This window comes from Entelurus aequoreus, linkage group LG26, assembly GCF_033978785.1.
Source record: "Entelurus aequoreus isolate RoL-2023_Sb linkage group LG26, RoL_Eaeq_v1.1, whole genome shotgun sequence".
NCBI lineage: Eukaryota > Metazoa > Chordata > Actinopteri > Syngnathiformes > Syngnathidae > Entelurus > Entelurus aequoreus.
In genome coordinates this window covers 13,913,593-13,925,569 of record NC_084756.1, presented here as the reverse complement: position 1 = coordinate 13,925,569, position 11,977 = coordinate 13,913,593, and positions in this window count along the sequence as shown.

Genomic DNA, 11,977 nt, shown 5'->3' with positions numbered 1-11,977 from the left:
GACTGCTTGCTTGCAACTTTAACCACAACAATGAAGTGAGATGACCTGAAAACACTCTTAAGTCGGGGCACTCTCAAGTGGAGGTACAGATAGGATGATGATTCTGGTCTTGAGTCTATGGATTCTAGAGTCCAACTTCTGTCCTGTGGCAACGTTTGAATGATGAAGAACATGGTGAAGTGTTCCTAAGTAATTGTACCCAACCATTGCCACCAGCCAGCGCTCAGGAGTGAAGACGCCGAGACAGGCGAGTAATAAGCGGCTCCAACTCCTGTCCACACATAAACGCTCCATTTTGTCCGCCAGTCACGTAGTCCGCCACTTGACAGCGCGTGTGGCCTGTCAAACTGAGCATTCTCCCTGCACTTTATCGAGCGCTGTCTCTCGCCTTCCCAGCCCGCCAGACGCCATCGCAACTGTCATGCCCGATGAGATGGTCGGGTGATTTTTGGATCCAACAAAGGCGTCTTGTTTATGCCGTCTTCAGGGAGAAAAAAGGTGACATTTGTAAGCTTCCTTCCAGCTGATCAATACTTCTGCATAGTTGCTACTTTGCATGCTTCACTGAGGAGCGCCGTTTTGTCCTAATCATTTCGGTGGTCCTTGAACTCATCGTAGTTTGTTTACATGTACAACTTTCTCCAACGCTGCCCCAGAAAGACGTGTTTTATTCCACTCCTTCTTTGTCTCATTTTGTCCACCAAACGTTTTATACTGTGCGTGAATGCACAAAGGTGAGCTTTGTTGATGTTATTGACTTGTTGGAGTGCTAATCAGTGCATGACTGCAAGCTAATCGATGCTAACATGCTATTTAGGCTAGCTGTATGTACATATTGCATCATCATGCATCGTTTGAGCTCACTTACCGTCCTCTACTTATGCCCTCTGTCTATTTTAATATATGTATTTGCATGTCTCATGACACATTATCTGGATGTAATATTGGCTGCATTTTTGTGTGCCATGTTGTTCCAGACCACAGCAAATGTTAGCCAGCTTAGACTTGGACAGACTTTATTGATCCACAAGGGAAATTGTTTTTGCAAAACTTGCCAAATATTTTAATAAATCCATTAGAAGAAGACAGTTTCCTTCAACATGGCCATTCTAAGTCAGTCATTACCAGGAGTTATCTCACCTTCTGACAAGTTGTACTAATGTTTTATAATGTTGTAGATGAAATATTACATTTCAACATTTCAAATGTCTTCATTATAACACTTATATAAGACTTTTAAAGTCATTTTGATAGTAGGCTAATATAGCTAATATAGACACTTACATCATTATAAGACTTGAACATGTTTTGTGGCTCCAGACAGATTACTTATTACACCAGCAGACATGGTGGACATAAGACATAAACATGCATAGTGTAGCAGCAGCAGACATGGTGGACATGAGACATAAACATGTATTGTGTAGTAGCAGCAGACATGGTGGACATGAGACATAAACATGCATAGTGTAGCAGCAGCAGACATGGTGGACATGAGACATAAACATGTATTGTGTAGTAGCAGCAGACATGGTGGACATAAGACATAAACATGCATAGTGTAGCAGCAGCAGACATGGTGGACATGAGACATAAACATGTATTGTGTAGTAGCAGCAGACATGGTGGACATGAGACATAAACATGCATAGTGTAGCAGCAGCAGACATGGTGGACATGAGACATAAACATGCATTGTGTAGCAGCAGCAGCCATGGTGGACATAAGACATAAACATGCATAGTGTAGCAGCAGCAGACATGGTGGACATGAGACATAAACATGTATTGTGTAGTAGCAGCAGACATGGTGGACATGAGACATAAACATGCATAGTGTAGCAGCAGCAGCAGCAGTGGCCATGGTGGACATGAGACATAAACATGCATAGTGTAGCAGCAGCAGCAGCAGTGGCCATGGTGGACATGAGACATAAACATGCATAGTGTAGCAGCAGCAGACATGGTGGACATGAGACATAAACATGTATTGTGTAGCAGCAGCAGACATGGTGGACATGAGACATAAACATGCATAGTGTAGCAGCAGCAGACATGGTGGACATGAGACATAAACATGCATAGTGTAGCAGCAGCAGACATGGTGGACATGAGACATAAACATGCATAGTGTAGCAGCAGCAGACATGGTGGACATGAGACATAAACATGTATTGTGTAGTAGCAGCAGACATGGTGGACATGAGACATAAACATGCATAGTGTAGCAGCAGCAGACATGGTGGACATGAGACATAAACATGCATTGTGTAGCAGCAGCAGACATGGTGGACATGAGACATAAACATGCATAGTGTAGCAGCAGCAGACATGGTGGACATGAGACATAAACATGTATTGTGTAGTAGCAGCAGACATGGTGGACATAAGACATAAACATGCATAGTGTAGCAGCAGCAGACATGGTGGACATGAGACATAAACATGTATTGTGTAGTAGCAGCAGACATGGTGGACATGAGACATAAACATGCATAGTGTAGCAGCAGCAGACATGGTGGACATGAGACATAAACATGCATTGTGTAGCAGCAGCAGCCATGGTGGACATAAGACATAAACATGCATAGTGTAGCAGCAGCAGACATGGTGGACATGAGACATAAACATGTATTGTGTAGTAGCAGCAGACATGGTGGACATGAGACATAAACATGCATAGTGTAGCAGCAGCAGCAGCAGTGGCCATGGTGGACATGAGACATAAACATGCATAGTGTAGCAGCAGCAACAGCAGTGGCAATGGTGGACATGAGACATAAACATGCATAGTGTAGCAGCAGCAGACATGGTGGAAATGAGACATAAACATGTATTGTGTAGTAGCAGCAGACATGGTGGACATGAGACATAAACATGTATTGTGTAGTAGCACATGCATAGTGTAGCAGCAGCAGCAGCAGTGGCCATGGTGGACATGAGACATAAACATGCATAGTGTAGCAGCAGCAGACATGGTGGACATGAGACATAAACATGTATTGTGTAGTAGCAGCAGACATGGTGGACATGAGACATAAGCATGTATTGTGTAGTAGCACATGCATAGTGTAGCAGCAGCAGCAGCAGTGGCCATGGTGGACATGAGACATAAACATGCATAGTGTAGCAGCAGCAGACATGGTGGACATGAGACATAAACATGTATTGTGTAGTAGCAGCAGACATGGTGGACATGAGACATAAACATGTATTGTGTAGTAGCACATGCATAGTGTAGCAGCAGCAGCAGCAGTGGCCATGGTGGACATGAGACATAAACATGCATAGTGTAGCAGCAGCAGACATGGTGGACATGAGACATAAACATGTATTGTGTAGTAGCAGCAGACATGGTGGACATGAGACATAAACATGCATAGTGTAGCAGCAGCAGCAGCAGCAGACATGGTGGACATGAGACATAAACATGCATAGTGTAGCAGAAGCAGCAGCAGCAGACATGGTGGACATGAGACATAAACATGTATTGTGTAGTAGCAGCAGACATGGTGGACATGAGACATAAACATGCATAGTGTAGCAGCAGCAGCAGCAGCAGACATGGTGGACATGAGACATAAACATGCATAGTGTAGCAGCAGCAGCAGCAGCAGACATGGTGTACATGAGACATAAACATGTATTGTGTAGTAGCAGCAGACATGGTGGACATGAGACATAAACATGCATAGTGTAGCAGCAGCAGCAGCAGCAGACATGGTGGACATGAGACATAAACATGCATAGTGTAGCAGCAGCAGCAGCAGCAGACATGGTGTACATGAGACATAAACATGTATTGTGTAGTAGCAGCAGACATGGTGGACATGAGACATAAACATGCATAGTGTAGCAGCAGCAGCAGCAGTGGCCATGGTGTACATGTCCCACGTGCTCGGTGACGACACAAAGTCCTCAGGGTTGGGACGCGTGCAAAAATAAATGTGCTTTGAATGACGGGCTAAAGTGCGAGCATCCTTGATAATGCATCCCGCGTCGGCCTTCTTTTTTAGCCCACGTGCAGTTGGACGCGCTCGCCAGGTGCCTCACAAGTGCAATCTGCTGACGCCCCGTGACCTTGTCAGGCCGCCAGAAGGGGGCGCTGTGATTGACTCCTCAGACAGCAGCTGTCTCTCGGCCGCTGAAGCCAAGTGATGTCTCCTTGGGACGAGAACAGGACACGTCCTGCTGCATCTCGTCAGCAAGTGGGGGGGGGGGCGGAGCTCGCCACAATTGTGAATTGGAACTACACCACTTCCATTTCAGCGAGCACTATTTAAAGCAGCTGTGCCCAAATGCCGGCCCGCGGGCCAAGTGTGGACTGCCGACGTCTTCAAAGTGGCCCGCTCTGAATGCTTAACATGTGTTTATATGACCTAATGCAAACAACCTTCCCTAGTCATCGTGAAAAAACACAAAATGTCACTGAACTTTGTGGATATTATAAAAAATATGTCCAATCCCCATGAAACATTCAGTATTTCCTTTTTAGAGGTGGTATAGTATCGAATATGATTCATTAGTATCACGGTACTATACTAGTACCGGTATACCGTACATCTTCGGTGGTCACTCGAACGAGTATGACGATCCTCCTGGTAGGGGTGTATCCCTTTATGGAGGATGCCTATGTGCGTGACTTAGTTTAACGTGGGGAGACTGGTGCACAGACAGTCACCACACCATCCTTGACAGTCCAAGACGACTGGGGACCCTTTTCTGCTGCAGCCTTCTTCCGCCATCGCAGCCGTTGTGGTAGTTCTTAAATCTACCGTCTTCCGCCTGCTCCGCCGTTGAGGTCTTCACCGTATCCCTGGCTAGGGGGCAGTCAGGTACTAGACCTTTGCCAAGGGCCACCTGGGGTAACTGTAGTAAAGGGGTTAACCTCCTAGTGCCCCAAGACCCCATAGAGGAGCCTCCACTTTAATGTCACGCCCAGGACGCTATACCGTACAACCCTAATGTATACATACAGTATACAACATTTAAATGTCCCCTCTGGGATTAATAAAGTATTTCTGATTCTGATTCTGATTCTGATATGGATCAGGCCCTCAGTGTACAGCATGAAAATGAGTAATTGTGATAGTGCTGTGCGGAAAGCACATTCTGACCTTTGTGTGACCTTGTCTGCGTTGACTCTCTGAAAGTGTCTCTTCTCCCTTCTCGTCGCTCATTCAACAATACTATATTGTTCCCAGAGTTGCGTCATATGCTCTCACCCCCCTCCAAACTGAGCTTACTCCCACCTTGTATTCAGCGTATAAAGAACAACACATCTCTCTTCCTACTGCGCTCTCCTTCCATCATGTGCTATGAATGTGACCTGTGCCTTCAAATAAATCTAAGAAACACCATTTTGTTTGACTACTTGCAAATAATATTTCCAATACGGAGTCAACACAAAACCATTCTTGTGTAACTACAGTTTGTACTTCTCTTCTTGCCTTATTTGTGTTTGACTTTATTAAATGTTTGGCTAGAATTTTACTTAACAAAAGCAGTTTTCTTTGAAGTAATATAGATATTTATCAGACATGTTATGTGTTTTATGGAGGAATGCAGTAAATCATAGAAGTGGCAGCCATTGTTATTCAAAAGTAGTGATTTTGAAGGGAGAATGGAATGGTTAGCCACAAGAATGGAATGGTGTGGTACCCAAAGACTCACAGCCCTCGTAATTGTAGCTGGCAACACAGGTGCGGAGCAAGATCATTGGGTCTTGGCTCTGGTTAAGTGGGCTTCAGTTGTGGTAGCATCACAGTTGGGGGCTGCATGAGTGCTGCTTGTACTGGGGAGCTGCGGTTCATGGAGGGGAAACGTGAACTCCAACATACACGCTGACTCCTCCGTTCTCATATCCATGGCGGCTTTGCTGACAAACACCTGGAACGCAGCACCCAGCTACGCACTCCAGAGGTCAGAGGTCAGAGGTCGAGGCGGTCCAGCCGGGAGGGAAGGCGACATTTCGAGGCTTTCGCGGACGGGCTGGGCGGAGGGACAAAAAAATAAAGTTCGTCCGAATCCCCGCACTCTCTGTCCAGAGGAGGGCGGAGTTGGGCAAACTGCAAAGTCTCCCCGAGTGCGAGTGGAGGCGGTTGCCACGGTGATGTGAGCAGGAGGTGTGACCTCGACGACACGGAATCCTTCCCGCCTCCCGATTTTCGCACCTTTGAACTTCCTGTTCCCCTTCTGGCTCGCAGGGGACGTGTCAGGATGTCTCACACACACACACACACACACACACACACACACACACACACACACACACACACACACACACACACACACACACACACACACACACACACACACACACACACACACACACACAGACAGATAGATTTCAAGGTTGCGTGAATTGAAAAGTGAAAATGAGTGGGATGGGTGTGTAACTGCCGTGGAGTCACATGACCTTGTGAGCTGGGTGGGACGCTGACAGGTTTATGGGGGATAAAAAGCTGCTCCTGGTGTTCAAGTCTCCTTCAAATAGGGATGATGTTTGATAAGAAATGATCGAGTTCGAGCCTATTATCCAATCCTCTTATCGAACAGATTCCTTAAGGAGTCCAGATAGGTTGTTGTATATGAAAAAAACACAATATTTGGTTGAACAAAAGCTCACTTTTATTATATAAGAAAAAAATAAAATCTAATAAATAAATAAATATTGACTGTTACCCCCCTAAAAAACTAAAATAAAATAAAAATATATTGACTGTTGTTACCCAAAGAATATTAAGTGGGATTTTTCAGAAAAACAAATATATACAGTAACACGAAAACAACCTGTCTCTGTGATCACTATAGGTGTATAAATAATAATATAGTGTTAAATAAAATCAGTCCCTTGGGCACAAAACTGAAAATAATACAGCTCTCCAAAAAGTGCACTTCTGCTGCTATTGGAACATACTAACTACAGCTATTGGAACATACCAACTACAGCTATTGGAACATACTAACTACAGCTATTGGAACATCCTAACTACAGCTATTGGAACATACTAACTACAGCTATTGGAACATACTAACTACAGCTATTGGAACATACCAACTACAGCTATTGGAACATACCAACTACAGCTATTGGAACATACTAACTACAGCTATTGGAACATACTAACTACAGCTATTGGAACATACTAACTACAGCTATTGGAACATACCAACTACAGCTATTGGAACATACCAACTACAGCTATTGGAACATACTAACTACAGCTATTGGAACATACTAACAACAGCTATTGGAACATACTAACTACAGCTATTGGAACATACTAACTACAGCTATTGGAACATATTAACTACAGCTATTGGAACATACTAACTACAGCTATTGGAACATACTAACTACAGCTATTGGAACATACTAACTACAGCTATTGGAACATACTATCTACAGCTATTGGAACATACTAACTACAGCTATTGGAACATACTAACTACAGATATTGGAACATACTAACTACAGCTATTGGAACATACTAACTACAGCTATTGGAGTATACTAACTACAGCTATTGGAACATACTAACAACAGCTATTGGAACATGCTAACTACAGCTATTGGAACATACTAACTACAGCTATTATTCAGGAAAAGGCTCAACAGGACTCAGCTGGACCTGCAGAACTTGCTGACACGGAGCCTGACCTTGCTGACCAAGGACTGACAGCAGTGTCCGCGTCACCTGCTGTTGAGAGACTGTCTAGACCTAAGAGACATGTTCAGCCACCTAAGAGGCTGATTGAGAGTTGTTAAGAACTCTTGGTTTTTTCGAGTTGTTTAAAAAACAAAACAAAAAAAAAGTGTTGACATAAATGTTTGTCATGATGCTTTGACATTTTTGCACTTTATTTCTTTATTGAAAGAAACTTCCATGAAGAGAAAAGTTGTTTGCAAATGTGGTTACATTGCTAAAAAATGAAAAGTTAAAGCTAAAAAAAGAAATACACGTTATTGAGTTAACATTATTTCTTTATAGGGGGAAAGATGTGATGTTATGAGCTAGGGAATATAACAACTGCACTACCCAGCATGCAACGGGAGTGACAAGCATGCGCGGTAGCCCCGAAAACGGGTAGTTCCCAGGGATTCGAATAAAGAACCAACTCTTTTTCTTTACTATAGTGGTCTTGGTAACGGATACCGGTTCTCAAAAAGGGATTAGAGTCCGAGGATTTGGTTCTTTTCTTATCGAACAACCGGGAAAACCGGTTTCGAGTATCATCCCTACTTTCAAAACACACTGAATGCTACAATGAGGGCCTCAAGTCAACTAAACGCCTGCTGTCCTATACATGGTCACCGGCTGTGTGCTCTAAAAAAGCCAAACATTCTCCAATAATAAAGAAAACATTATTTTTGTGGCTGTGGGCAACCTTCTAACAGTGGCGGGCCGTGCGTTTCCCACCTAGGCCTTCAGTGATGTCCGACTTCAATGATGACCTCTCAGATGTCACCACATGACCATTGCTGGACAAATACTATACAGGAACACATTTACGCACTACTGGGCATTGAAACACAACAACAGTGTACAAAACGGGTTATTTTCTGGCGCATTTAAAAATCAATAAACCCGCATCAGCAATTCAAAGTGAGTGCCGCTGATATTTTTACTTCTAATGTAGTGTTTACTACAGCAGAGAAAGGAATCATATGGCCTCATTCCTTGGGGGATCTCCCGTAAGAGGAAAAGGGGCAGGGTTATCCATTTTGCAATGCAGTCTGCCAAAAATGACGGAAAGTGCCACTTCGCATAGCAACTGACGCTGCGGTCAAAGTTGGAGTTGCCGCAAAACACATTTTAAGATAGTCAACACTCTACTATAGTGCACTCCCCCTAGTTTGTCACGTTTCATGTATCAGGTCAACCGTGACACATGATAGTACAGTACAGTACCTAGTTTTTCCAAATGGGGGGAAAAAAATGCACTTTAAGATGTTCAATATGTATTTATGTCAAATTTTTGCTCACAGAAATGAGTCCATTTACATTTTTGGTTTGTTTATTTTTTTGGTAAAACAAAGTTATTTACCTTCCAATGTAAACAATTTAAACAATTCAATAGCAATGAGCCTGTATAGTTTTTATCGGTTATTTTTCAGTTTAAGAGCATGATGTTGTAGACAAAAGCCAAATATTTTGACAGTAAATTATTGCTAATTCTAAGGTGTTGGACAAGAATATGTTGATTGACGCTCTAAAAGTAACATGTCTTTGTTATTTTCGCAGTTTTACGCATTTTTATGTAAAAACATATAAAAATCACAATTGCAATTTTGAACAGAAAAATTGCAATTTAAATGTTACCCAAAATCGTGCAGCTTTATTCCTAATTGTTTAAGTTAAGGACTTGTGTGATTTGAAAGGGAGTGCGCCACAGGACTAGTGACAGAGTGCGCGTGTGTCGACAGGGCGGCTGCAAATAAGGAAAGTTTAGCTAATTGTTGATATTTTGGTTTTATTATTAAACATAAAGCTGACCCCCCCTTGTTATGTTTGTTTGATACGCAGCATAGTTCTTTATATTGTGTTTAAAGTGTACACACTACGACTTATTACTATTTACATTGTTTGTTATGGAGAGATTGGCTTTTAATATACAAACTTTTCTATTTTCAAGAACCAGTTCGTAAATATATGTTCCAATTACGTTTAACATTTATTTGACTATATTTTATATTCTTTGTGTATTCTGAGTACAGTTTGAACAAATTACCGTATTTTCCGGATCATAAGGCGCACCCGCATGTAGGCCGCACCCACGAAATTTTAGAAGAAAAACAAACATGTGTTCCATATATAAGCCGCACCGTGCAGACTATAAGCCGCAGATATATATGTTGTGAAATGAGATATTAACATAGAACTATTTGGTAAATGTTTATTTACATACCTTAATTGTGCCTTAATGAGATGAATAAGATGTTCTCTTGTTTAAATAAGGTTTAAGATGTTTATCAGGATTTTTCATATTCTTGGAGTTTGAACAGGTTCCTAAAGTGGATCATTTTTAGTCTTTTTTTTGGATCAATCCCTTCCATAGTTTAGCCGTTAGCGAACAAAAAACCACGGATTAAAGTTAAAGTAGCAATGATTGTCACACACACACTAGGTGTGGTGAAATGTGTCCTCTGCATTGCCCCATCCCCTTGTTCACCCCTTGGGAGGTGAGGGGAGCAGTGGGCAGCAGCAATGCCACGCCCGGGAATCATTTTGGTGATTTAACCCCCAATTCCAACCTTTGATGCTGAGTGCCAAGCAGGGAGGTAATGGCTCCCATTTTTATAGTCTTTGGTATGACTCGGCCGGGGTTTGAACTCACAACCTACCCATCCCAGGACGGACACTCTAACCACTAGGCCACTGAGTAGCCACACATTTGTATAAGCCGCAAGGTTCCAAGCTTGGGAAAAAAGTAGCGGCTAATGGTCTGTAAAACACGGTAAATGATAGGTATGAGTTCTGACTTGTACTCAAATTGGACTTGTAGAAAAGGGGACTGGTTTGAAAGCCCAACACCGAGGTGAGTTTTATGCCAGAGACCAAGCAAAGGTGGACTGGAGGCCTTCACGGTCCACAGGTGAATAGATGCTAGCGTCAGTGCCAATCAATCATCCCAGGTGACGTCCCTAACGTCACAAGGGAGACGACGGAAGGCAATGGCTGACCTTTCCCGACCAAGGCTGAGACTTAATAATGTGTCGGCACTGCGGGGCACCTCCTCCTTCCTTCCTGGCTCTCGCTGGACCAGATATTAGCTGACATTTAGCCGTCTGCTCGCTGCACTTTGGCACAGGAGGTGTTGGTTCAGGTGCAGGAGAAGAAATGTCTGAGCTCCAAGACTGAGGACACTGGTGCAGGACCACACTGCCCCCATGTGGCCGTCCCAAGACTGTGTTTTTTTTCCCGTCAATCAATGACAAAATCCTTATTATTATTGTTGTTTTTTGGGATAGTTCAATCAGTTGACCGATTGCACGTGTCTATTTAACGCAAATGTTTCAGGGGTTACATTTTCTGAATGCCGAGGAGCAAGACCTCTGTGTAGGAATTTCTTGGTTTTACTATAACATCTTTCCTTGATCGACGCGTCTTCTTATCTATTTGTCGCTGGCACTCATGGAGGGCGGACGCTCATCTTCCCTCTCCTGCTTGCTTCTTTGTCTTCTTGTCTCTTTTTCCACTGCTCTCCAAATCTAAACATTGGAACTATTTAACTGGCCTCAACCAAATTGACAAGATCTTGAGTTTGAGGGAACCTGCTTGTCTTCACGGAGCGGTTGTTGCTGGACACACCACGGACTCTTGAGAAGGAGTGCCATGTGCCTGGCAACCCTTTCAGTGGAGGACGTGAAGATATCCACCTATTAGGAATGATGACAACAGGACATCTGCTGATTGGAGTAAGCCTTGCTCTGGTTTGTCCACAAATCGGAAGTTGCTGGCAGTCTTCAAAGTACCCCAAAGCTGCCACAAATGATTGGAGGATGCGGGAAGAACTGTGGACCCTCTTGTGATTTGGATGACATCAGACTGTCTGCCCTGCAGGATGAATTTTGAGGAGCAGTCAAAGACAATTTAGAGTAAAAACTACATTTTATTTTCACTGGCTTACAAAACATTCTCACTTGGATTGTTTCCCTGGCTTGGAGACTCTCCCAAAGGACAGTGCGGCGAAGACACAACAAACTCCCTTCTTGTCTCTCATGTTGACTTTGGACTGACTAGCGACTGCACGACATCAAGGCCGCGGAATAGAGACACACAGCAGGCTTACACACACACAGGCAACCACAAAAAATATATGCTACACACACATACCCCACCCCCCATCCAGCGCCATTGACGCGAATCCCTTCGGGGTGATGGACAGCAGGGCAGCACCTGCAGAGCTGCAGCCTCCCACCGTAGCCTCCACTCACTCCCCTCTGTCTCTAGTCTCGATATGTACGTTATAAT